This window comes from Ctenopharyngodon idella, chromosome 16 (assembly GCF_019924925.1).
Source record: "Ctenopharyngodon idella isolate HZGC_01 chromosome 16, HZGC01, whole genome shotgun sequence".
Lineage (NCBI taxonomy): Eukaryota > Metazoa > Chordata > Actinopteri > Cypriniformes > Xenocyprididae > Ctenopharyngodon > Ctenopharyngodon idella.
The window spans coordinates 34039097-34050101 of record NC_067235.1 but is presented as its reverse complement, the minus strand read 5'-3'; the positions used below and the strand labels follow the sequence as shown (position 1 = coordinate 34050101).

General features: G+C 37.8%; 1 long non-coding RNA gene across 1 annotated transcript; it reads left to right on the top strand.

Moving 5' to 3' along the window:
• Positions 1–1545: 1545 nt before the first annotated feature.
• LOC127497900 (uncharacterized) lies at positions 1546–10922 on the top strand. The gene is made up of 4 exons (XR_007925696.1): positions 1546–1945; positions 2088–2272; positions 6437–6788; positions 9021–10922. It is a non-coding gene; the product is annotated as an uncharacterized LOC127497900 (long non-coding RNA).
• The last annotated feature ends 83 nt before the right edge of the window (positions 10923–11005 follow it).

Sequence of the window (11005 nt, the reverse complement as noted above, 5' to 3'; positions counted from 1 at the left end):
CCGTGAGGCGTGTGTTACGCAATCGCTCCAGCGGCCTCGTTCAGCTCCCACAACACTCGGTACTGCTCTGCTTTATACTACAGTAACATTAATAATCTCATCCATGAACATGATTTCTTCCTGAGTCCTATCCCGATTGTTTCCACCGGCCGTTGAGGTGAAGACCACGTCCCAAGATTCCGCGTTCAAACTTACCGTCATCAAGCTACGCCTTTGTTTTGAATATGCCTCTAGCGACCTCTAGCGGACAATTTTTTTACATATTGCACCTTTAAAGCAGGGTGGATTTTTACCGTGGACACACGGGACACAATTTTTACCGTGGGACCCCCCCCCTGAAATGTGAAAGGGATTCCAACTATAACCAGTGTTGCCAAGTCTGCGGTTTTCCCGTGGAATTGGGCTACTTTAACATGGTTGCTGCGGGTTGAAGCAACGCCAAATAACATGATATTTAGCCCCCAAATGTGAACTTTACCAGGGGAATCCTGCCAAAAATGCAAATTTTACCCCCCAGAACGTGATTTTTACCGGGGGATCCCCCCTGAAATGCGATTGGGCTAGTTTTGAGCGAGTTTTGAGTAGCAATTAGGCGGGTTTTGTTGTGAAAACCTGGCAACTCTGATTTACCATTAACAGAAAAGGCCCAAACCAAGAATAACTATAACGATAACTATATTAGTGTCCACACCAGCAGACGATATCATTCTGTTTATTCTTGCACGCGTTGCAGTTTTGTCGTCTGCTGCTTTAAATGCTGGAGCTCTTTAAAGCATGATTAATTCTGATTGGCTGTCAAAGTTTTTATCGTTCATCAGCTGGAAAAAAACGTTCTGAAAGGGATTACATCTATAACCGGTGTTGCCAAGTATGCAGTTTTCCCGTGGAATTGGGCTACTTTAACACGGTTGCCGCGAGTTGTTTTTCATTTCTGCGAGTTGAAGTGATCCCAAATAACATATTTAACCCCTGGAATTGGATTTTACCCCCCGGAACGTGATTTTTACTGGGGGACCCCTTCTGAAATGTGATTGGGTTAGTTTTGAGTAGCAATTGGGCAGGTTTTGTTGTGAAAATCTGGCAACCCTGACTATAACGTTTCTCTGAACCGTCGTTATCGTGATAGTTGTGGACTATAAGTGTGAACGAGCCTTAATCCAGGCTAAAAGGCAGGACAGCTCACTTTTGAATATTGCTCTTTTCTGATATCTTTCCATCAGATGGAAAAACAACAAACTGCCCCAAAATTAGCTGTCTTTGACATAACAACTAGCACAAAGTGGCTTTTCCAGACATCGCTCCATGTTTTGAGCTCAGACACATGCTCTCTGGAGGCAACAGGCTAAGCGTGTGCTCCATCGGAGAGAGAAACCAAGGAAAATAAAAACGAAATGGGTGGTGCGATCCGTGAGGAAAACAAAGTTGGTTGGAGGGGCTGATATTTGCATAGCTGATAGAGACGGGGAGGCATGAAACGAAGCAGGAAGGTATTTTTAGAGCTGACGGAGGAAGTGGGAGATGTTTATGATTTCAGAACGACTACTCCCTCCCCGAGGTTCTGCTTCACGCTACGAGCTTTTGGCAGCGCTGTCTCTCTAGTCAACCTGGCAACAGCTCCCTCATGCACTGTAGACTGACAAGAAAAGAGTTCACTTCCAGTATACCGTTGCATTAGTCCAAAAAAATGGTTCTCCTGTGACTTTTCATAATGTAAAATCTGTCTCCTTGTAACGGAGAGAAAGTGAGGCACTCTGGACAAGCCTGTTGATGAGCGTTCATTTGTTCAGCAAGGCATCTTATATCAGACGCAACAGGAAATGTTTGTAAAAATGGTCATTTTCACAGGAATGACCCTTCGGGGAGAAGCTTCGCCGCTGGCCATTCGTTCCTGCTTAAAGGGACTAATTCAGTAACTAACTGCAAAGGACAAAACTACACTGTCACGGTTTGTGGCTTTTCATGTTTAGAGATGCATTTCCTCAAAGATGGACTGAAAAAAAAGCAACTCTCCCTTTGACCCATTTTCTTTAATGTGGCAAATAAGGCAAACCTCCACAGTTTCCTGACTTGTGTTTTTGTCGGTTCAGCAGGGAAAATGCTCTCCTGGGGTAGGAATGAGGCAGTCTCCCTGTTTGGACTTCCTCCTTCCTTCCTGGACGTCCTGGTCCCAACAAAGACCCCTCACCTGAGCAGGGTGTTGTGGGGAATGTGGACACACTTGAAGAGGAGTCCAGATATAAAAAGCACCATAAAAGCATCATAACCTTGTATGGTACGTATTGTGTTAGAATATTCGTTTGCATTTGATTTCACACAATTTTTTTGTTTTTAATGGTTTTTAATTAATTTAAATTTTTTTATTTAATATTTGGTATTTATAGGGGAATTCATGGTACTAAATTATATTTATGCAGAAGTTATAATCCATTTTTATTACCTTTTGGAGCACATAGACCTAAAAATGAAGACTGAAGTTTGATCTCTTTATAAGTCGATGCAGATTATTGCTGAAATGGGAAAAAAAGTGAACTTAAAAAAAGTTATAGATGTTTAAGATTATTGTTATGAAAAATTCACAAAAATACTATTTTCAATTTTTATATGAAATATATATTTTCCAAAACACGTTTTACTCTAAAACTGCAAGAAAATCAAAGCCATAAATCTAAACAAGTTGTGTTCCAAATTTGAGGTTTATATCTCAAAAAATGAGCTTTCAGTAAGATTTTGTTTGGGCGCAGTACCAAACGCATCCACTGGCTGAAATTCATCTCCCATTCATTTCCAATGCGCTCATTTTTGATCATGAGGAGTACAAATGTGAGTATTTTTTTCAGGACCATTTAACCTTTTCGACTGGTCCATGATTTTTATTTGTTTGTTTGTTTCTTTTCACATAGCAAGTGCCAAAACCGAACCAAGTTGCGTACCGTTCCAATGAAATAAAAAACAAACAAAAATCAAAACAAAGAAAAAAATTTGGTCAAAAGTGACCAAACAGGGTTAAGAAAGAAAAATAAGAGGAATATATAATCAATTTTAAGTCCCCCTAATCAACTCAAAGTCCCATAGATTAATTAAATACAAGAAAAAAAAATTATAATTTTTTTCTTGTATTTGATTAATATTTGGGACTCAAAATTGATTGAGGCTTATTTAATATTGTTCCCAAAAGCACAGATTATTCTGAACTTTATCACTATTGTCATTTGTCTGGAAGAGCCGATTGTCTTGTCCTTTCCATAAAACATTCCCGTGTACATTTTTGTCTAAAAACAAGAAATACAAATCATAATTGTGTTATTTATGCATAAATATGATTATATTATGATGAACACCATCTATACGCTATCCATAACAATTCCAAATGAGAAAATGCCTTTCTGGTGTGGCAAATGGCAATGACAATATCTTCAATATTTTCTGTAAAATTATGCACAAAAACGTCTAATTAACTTACTGAACCTACTGAAAATATTTTGGGGAGCACTTCAAATGTGTGAACTATGGCAGAGGGGAAGATTTTAGGTAAATAATGCCTTCATTTTTGGTGTGTTTCCTAAATGCCTTCCAAAGACCGAATACAGTGTATAACCACTTTTACTTTTCTGTTAAACGAGAGACGCACAAACAACGTGTTTTACTCTGAGGACGCATTTCCCGAGTAAAGATAAACAAAATGTCACAGCATAATTTAGACAAAAATCGGGGTTAATTGGTGTCTTGGGAAAGCGTTCCTACTTTATGTCCCTACAAGCTCCAGACCCTCTTGTGTTCCCGGCCGCTGCTTCACTGCCTGTTTATGAATAATTAGAAAAAATAAGGAGCCAGGTACAATAAAAGCCACAATTATAGACTGAATCCAATCTCGGCATGCTCTAGACACACTGCAACTCGTCTGACAGATTGTCTCTTTAAAATCCCTCTCGCTGCAGCCCTTGGATGATGGGAGGGGGGGACACTTTCCCTCACTTTCCCTTTTGTTCGGCATGAACCTAGAAAACCCATCCGCTCAGCGTCCAAGGTCTGGGCACGGCCACGCTGGAAACCCAGACGCAGCGGATGGAATTGCCATGGGAACGGGCCCCTTGACAACGATTTCATACTCAAGAGAAGAAAAGAGAGCAATATCTCTCTCCCTTTATTCGCTTACTTTGAGATCCTCTCTCATATTCTCATTCTCTCTCGTCTTTCCTTTCTCTTTCTCTGATTCTGATTTGTTTTATGTGCCATTTCATTTTACAAGACAAATATAATTTCCTTTATTAAATAGCTGTGTAACCCAGAAATATGTCAGAGATTTTGCTAGACTGTATTAGATATATACAGTAGTGTTCAAAAGTGATTAAACCATCAAAATATGAGGACAATATTTTATATATGAGGGAAGAACAAAACACTAAACTTATCTGATAAGATTATTTGGCAAAAAAGGCAAGCTACAGGTTTTATTTTACTATGCAAAAGAAAAAGGAAAAAGCATACATCGACTACAACATAATCAGTTATTAATATTTCATTGGTTCTCTCTTGATTTCTGGCTCAAAAAAATATGTCTGCACAATTTGTCATGTTTCATTGCGTTATTATAACATATAAAACAATCGACTCCAAGCACAACTACGCAATTTGCTTACAAAATATTAATAATAATATGTGAATAAAGGGTAAAGATGTCATTTTTCCTAGGCTGAACATCACTTTTGGTCACTACTGTATGTTTGGCTATGAGTAGACACGAGGCTTTATATTATTTGTGCAAAAACAAAGAAACGATAATGTAAAAATGCACAGAAAGAACTTATGAAGGATGTAATATGAAGCGTTTCAGTTCAAATGACATGCTCACATGCTTTATTTTAAATTATTTATCTGTTTTATAATATTAGTTTTATCGTTTTGAGTCTTGTTTTGAACTTAAGTGTTTTATTATGTGAAATTTAGTTTTTTTTTTTTTACACTGTCAGACTTAGTAATTTGTTATGAATAACCTAATCTTTAGGTTTATGTGCTTCATTGTTTTAGATAAAAAGAGAAAATGCTAAAATGCAGTATCATTCTTTAAAATATAAAGTATTTAATTAATTGTGTTACCCTAAAAATAGGCATTACCTGTGGAGATTTGAATATATAAACAACTTTAGAGTGAGAAAAATAAATATATTTTCACTACACTTGTCATACAATGTCATAAAATAAAAACTGTTTGTTCCTAAAAGAAGCATTTTCTTTCTTTACACTTTTTGTGCAATGAAAAGATTCCATGGATGTTAAACGTTCTTCATGGAACCATCGATGCCAATAATTTTTTGAGATTTTTTTATCATATCACCCTCCCCGGTGTCCATATGGGAGACAGTATGTTGTGCGAGAGTGTGAGACTGTTTTTAGTGGAAAAAATCCAGTGCAAAGCCTTCAGTCTCTTTTCTTAAAGTGTGCCTACTATAATGTCCCTTTCACAAGATGTAATATGCGTCTCTGGTGTCCCAGAATGTGTCTGTGAAGTTTCAGCTCAAAATACCCCACAGATCATTTATTACAGCTTGTTAAATTTGCCCCTATTTGGGTGTGAGCAAAAACACACCATCTTTGTGTGTGTCCCTTTAAATGCAAATGAGCTGCTGCTCCCGGCCCCCTTTCCAGAAGAGGGCGGAGCTTTAACAGCTCGCGCTTCGGTTGCTCAAAAACAACAAAGCTGGAGAATCTCACGCAGCCAAAATGACGAAAGTGTTCAGCCTTACATTGTTCAAACCGGAGTCGACACTGATGGAGAGACTTAGGAAGAAGTTACAACTTTTAGACATTTCTGAATGGTTAGTGGATAAATTTATGTAGTTGCTGTGGAGTTGATTCAACTCATCCACTAGCATGTGCCGTCATGTTAATCTTTTGTGTAAATCCAGCGTTGAATTCACCCTCGTTTGGTGTAAAATGACAGTATGTCAACAACACTCTACTACAACAACTCTTCCTCTTCTCTAAAGCAGCCCAACATGGCCTCGCCCCCTTTGTTGTGTGTTCTCGGGGGCGGGGTTTATGTAAATTTTAGGGTTTGTGATGTCACCAACCCGGGAAGAAGCTCGTTGTAGTCCTTAAAAGAAAATATCTCCTTTGCATTGAACTTTGAGTGTCGTAACTTTGCAGATGTTATTTATGCTCAAACATCAACATTACACACTAACTAAAGTTAAAAAAGTCAAATCATAATCAACCCCCCCTTTAAAACAAACAAAGCTCAAGTTCTGTTGCACTCAAGCAAAGCATTGAACTCGATCAATATCGCCGGAATTTTCCTGGTCAGTCATTACCAAGAGAGTCGATGAGTCTTTAAGACATTTTAAGATGCTTTATTCTGTCGCCTGTTAAACACAGAAAGCTTGTGTTTTCCTGCAGCGCTTGCATATTTCCCGCTTTGATTGTTCTCTGTTGTGCTTAGGCATCGCCAGCGGCCTGAATATTTGTGGCAGAAGCTCGTCGCTGCGACAGGAGGGAAGAACCTAATCTTCGCTCACATCCAGAAAGCGTAATCCGTTCAAAGTGGCACCTCACGCAGGAGAAGAACAAAAATTACCATTCATCTTCCATCAAGGCGCACAGCTAAATCTGCGTTTCATCTCCTCGACTGACTCAGCTGAGGCGAAGGTGCACCGACAGCGAATGTGACATCTGATTTGTAGGCTGTCTAATCACAGGAGAGGGTGTACATTTTCTCTTGAAAAAGGGCTCTGTTCGCAGGAGAGCCTGTCCTAATTGAACGTGCATGAGGAGAAGCCGTTCAGAGATCACAGGTACAGTATGCGACGAGTAGCAAATAAGTTTCAAATGCACGTTCCAATTATCTAAATTAGATTTAATTGAGCACAAGAGAGGATTCTCTGTCCTAATTAGGTTACCAAAATATTGAAGCTTCACGTGTATTAATCATATTCCTAACACGCATCAGCCAAGCTGCCGATGATGATGCAGGTTGAATAAACATCTGCAGGAGTTCAAAAAGCAAAATTATCTACTACAAAAGTACATACTTTTGAGTGTGTAGAAGAATAGTAGGCAAGCTTTGGGACAAACTACTTCATCTGTCGCTTAGTTGCACTGCACTTCAGATTCTAACCGGAAAAAGTAGACTATCCGTGTATCTTTAAAGTACTCATTAAAACATACTATGATTTGGGACACACTAATTCTAATTTCGAATACTATTTAGGATGGATACACTATGGAGGGGACATGGCGATGGAAATAATATGAAATGGGAGGAAAATTTCTCGCAAAAGTTCTGCGTTCACCTGAGAAACTTTGGGTCCGCTTACAAAAAATTTTGTGTTCACTTGCGGAAAAAAACTTACGTTCACTTGTAAGATTTTTGTGATGGAAATAATATGAGGTGGGCGGGAAATCTATATATCAGTGCTTTTACATTCTCTCACAAAACTTTTGTATTTCCCCGAGAAACTTTGTTCACTTGCAAAAAAAATTGTGTTAGCTCGCAAAAAAATTGCGTTTCGCTCGCAAAAAAATTGCATTCGCTTGCAAAAAAATTGCGTTCACTCACAAAAGAGTTTCGTTTGCTTGCAAAAAAAATTGCGTTTCGCTCGCAAAAAAGATTGCGTTCGCTCACAAAAAATTGTTTCGCCTGCAAAAAAAATTGCGTTCGCTCGCAAAAAAATTGCATTCGCTCACAAAAAAATTGGGTTCGCTCGCAAAAAAGTTGCGTTTTGCTAGCAAAAAAGATTGCGTTCGCTCGCAAAAAATTGTTTTGCTTGCAAAAAAAATTGCGTTCGCTTGCAAAAAAATTGCATTCGCTCGCAAAAAAATTGCGTTCGCTTGCAAAAAAATTGCGTTCGCTCACAAAAGAATTTCGTTCGCTTGCAAAAAAAAATTGCGTTCGCTCACAAAAAATTGTTTTGCTTGCAAAAAAAATTGCATTCGCTCACAAAAAAATTGGGTTCGCTCGCAAAAAAGTTGCGTTTTGCTAGCAAAAAAGATTGCGTTCGCTTGCAAAAAAAATTGCATTCGCTCGCAAAAAATTGCATTGGAAATAATATGAGGTGGGCGGGAAATCTATATTTCAGTGCTTTTGTATTCTCACACAAAACTTTTGCATTTCCCTGAGAAACTTTGTTCACTTGCAAAAAATGTGCATTCGCTCGCAAAAAAAAATGTAATTCGCTTGCAAAAAAAATTCGTTCCCTCGCAAAAAATACTGTGTTCGCTCGCAAAAAAATGTGCATTCGCTTTTAAAAAAACTGCGTTCGCTCATGAAAAAATTGCATTGGAAATAATATGAAAAACTATATTTAACTATATTTCTTAACTTAAGTTTCTTGGAGATTGCAATGCTTTTGAGAGCGAATGCTAAAGCATTGAAATAAATTCAGAGCTAATCTTTTCAATTTAGAGCAATTTTTAAAATTATCTTTATTGTTTAGGTCTTTGGTGTGAATGGGCATTAAAACAAATTAAGTTTACACAACACTGTTTTTGACTAAAAACTTTTTATTCGTTTTGCCCGTTCGTTTATGCGACTGCTGTTTTGGGGGGCCTGAAAACGCAAATATTTGCAAACGGGTTTCAAAGTGCAAGTTTTTGAAAACGATACTGTTAATGTCTACGTGTAAACTACACAAACGTGAATTTGTGAAAACGATGTGGTCATTCATCTGTAGGCGCGTAGTGTTTCTTTATATAGTGACATCGCCATCTATTGGCCAGGCAGCAGAATACAGCATTTTTAGTTGCTTTTTGCGGATCCGATCGTTTTGACAACGTTGTCGTCGGTACTCGAAAAAGGAAAAACGCTTCCGTTTTTAGTACATTGTTGTCGTGTTATCATTTCCTAAGAAATCCCACACACCTGATTGGCCCAGTAAACAACCATAGCATCATGTCAGCGACTTTTGCACAGGCGAGTACCACTGTGTACAAAATTTAGTTTTTGTATTTGTTTCTCTCTGAGCTGTAATGAAATGTTCCAGCTGATGCACGTATGACACTGAAGACAGCATTACTTTCCTCTGCAGGAGCAACAGTAACTCTCTAACAGCGAGTACGCTGGGGTCGGAGGTGACTAGCCCGTGATATGATGCACCAGATTCCTCCATGACAACAGCAGCTCTGTGTGTCGGCTCCTGAGGCGCCCGGCGCAGCGCGAATGAGTGCGCACGGCCTCCGAACCGCCGTCTGGAACTGATTAATGACAGTTTGCCTTCTCTGTTCTCTTTCCTTACATTCCTTTCTTAAAGGGCGTTCACACTGACAGCAATTTGAGTCTGCAAGACATTCATTTACAAGGAGAGTGGGCAATTTCTGGAAATATGAGTGACAGGGACCGTTAGCCGGACCGCCTACTAGCAGCAATAGATTAGCATACTAACAAACTAATCATACTCTGTGCACAGTGTGCAAATTTTCTATAGGTATGTTTGGCATACTTTATTAAACTACATTTGACATAATGTGCACAACAAAGAACATGGTGCAGCAGTGAACTCAACTTGACCTTCCAGTTTAAGCAGTGATTTTAAACTCTTTTTTGACTCATTGTTTGATCAGTATGCCAAAAAACATATCTTTTGATGCCACATACAATATAATGTGACAAAAACACTTAAAAATCAGTGGTTATTAAAAAAAAAAAAAAAAAAACTGTTAAAAGTCATTTTCAGTAATTAAAATGAAGCTGAAATAAAATAAAATATAAATATTAAATGGAAAAAACAAAATTAGCCAAATTTAGAAATGTACTAAAATTGCCCAGACTAAAATAAAAATAAAGCTAAATTTATATATATATATTTAAAAAAAAAAAAAAAAATGACTTAAGCACATACAACAACTAAAATTAAAATGAAAACTCAAAATATGATTCAAACTCAAAGCTAATTCAATATATTAATAAATACTATAATAGTATATAAATAATACTGAAATAACACTGTTAAAAACACTTATTGCTGCATAATGTATAATTTATATATTTTTTATACATTTTGCAAGTCTATTTCCAGCTTTCTTTATTTAAAATAACCGTAAACTAACATTTCCAGAGATTTTTGCACAAAATCATAATAAAAAACACAGAACATTTTGTAAAGGTTTAAAAGTCTGTTTGTCTGTAGTCTGTAAAGTCACTAATGATTATTTTGGTAATCGGTCGATTATTTTGACGATTATTTGAGTAATCAGATATTTTTTGTGGTAAACCCCGCCCCAGAGAACACACAACAAAGGGGGCGAGGCCATGTTGGGCTGCTTTAGAGAAGAGGAAGAGTTGTTGTAGTAGAGTGTTGTTGTGATGCCGTCATTTTACACCGGACTGATTCACAAACGAATTCAACGCTGTATTTGCACAAAAGATTAACATGACGGCACATGCTAGTCGATGAGTTGAATCAACTCCACAGCAACTACATAAATTTATCCACTAACCATTCAGAAACGTCTAAAAGTTGTAACTTCTTCCTGAGTCTCTCCATCAGTGTCGACTCCGGTTTGAACAATGTAAGGCTGAACACTTTTGTCATTTTGTCTGTGTGAGATTCTCCAGCTTTGTTGTTGTTGAGCGACCGAAGCGCGAGCTGTTAAAGCTCCGCCCTCTTCTGGAAAGCGGGCAGCTCATTTGCATTTAAAGGGACACACACAAAAACGGCGTGTTTTTGCTCACACCCAAATAGGGGCAAATTTGACAAGCTATAATAAATGATCTGTGGGGTATTTTGAGCTGAAACTTCACAGACACATTCTGGAGACACCAGAGACTTATATTACATCTTGTGAAAGGGGACTCTTTAAATTACTGGGTCAAAAAAAGGTAAAAAACGAAACGCATGCACAAATGAATTGTGCACAGTAAGATCAATAACATAAATTAAATGAAAAAGATTAAATTTCATTTCATGCTGACTTTAAACATCAGATATCTTCAAATTGTTCTACATTACACAGCATTTTCGCTTTCGGTGTATTTTTGGCTCGTTTTCCAGTACAAACATCTAAGCATCCAAGT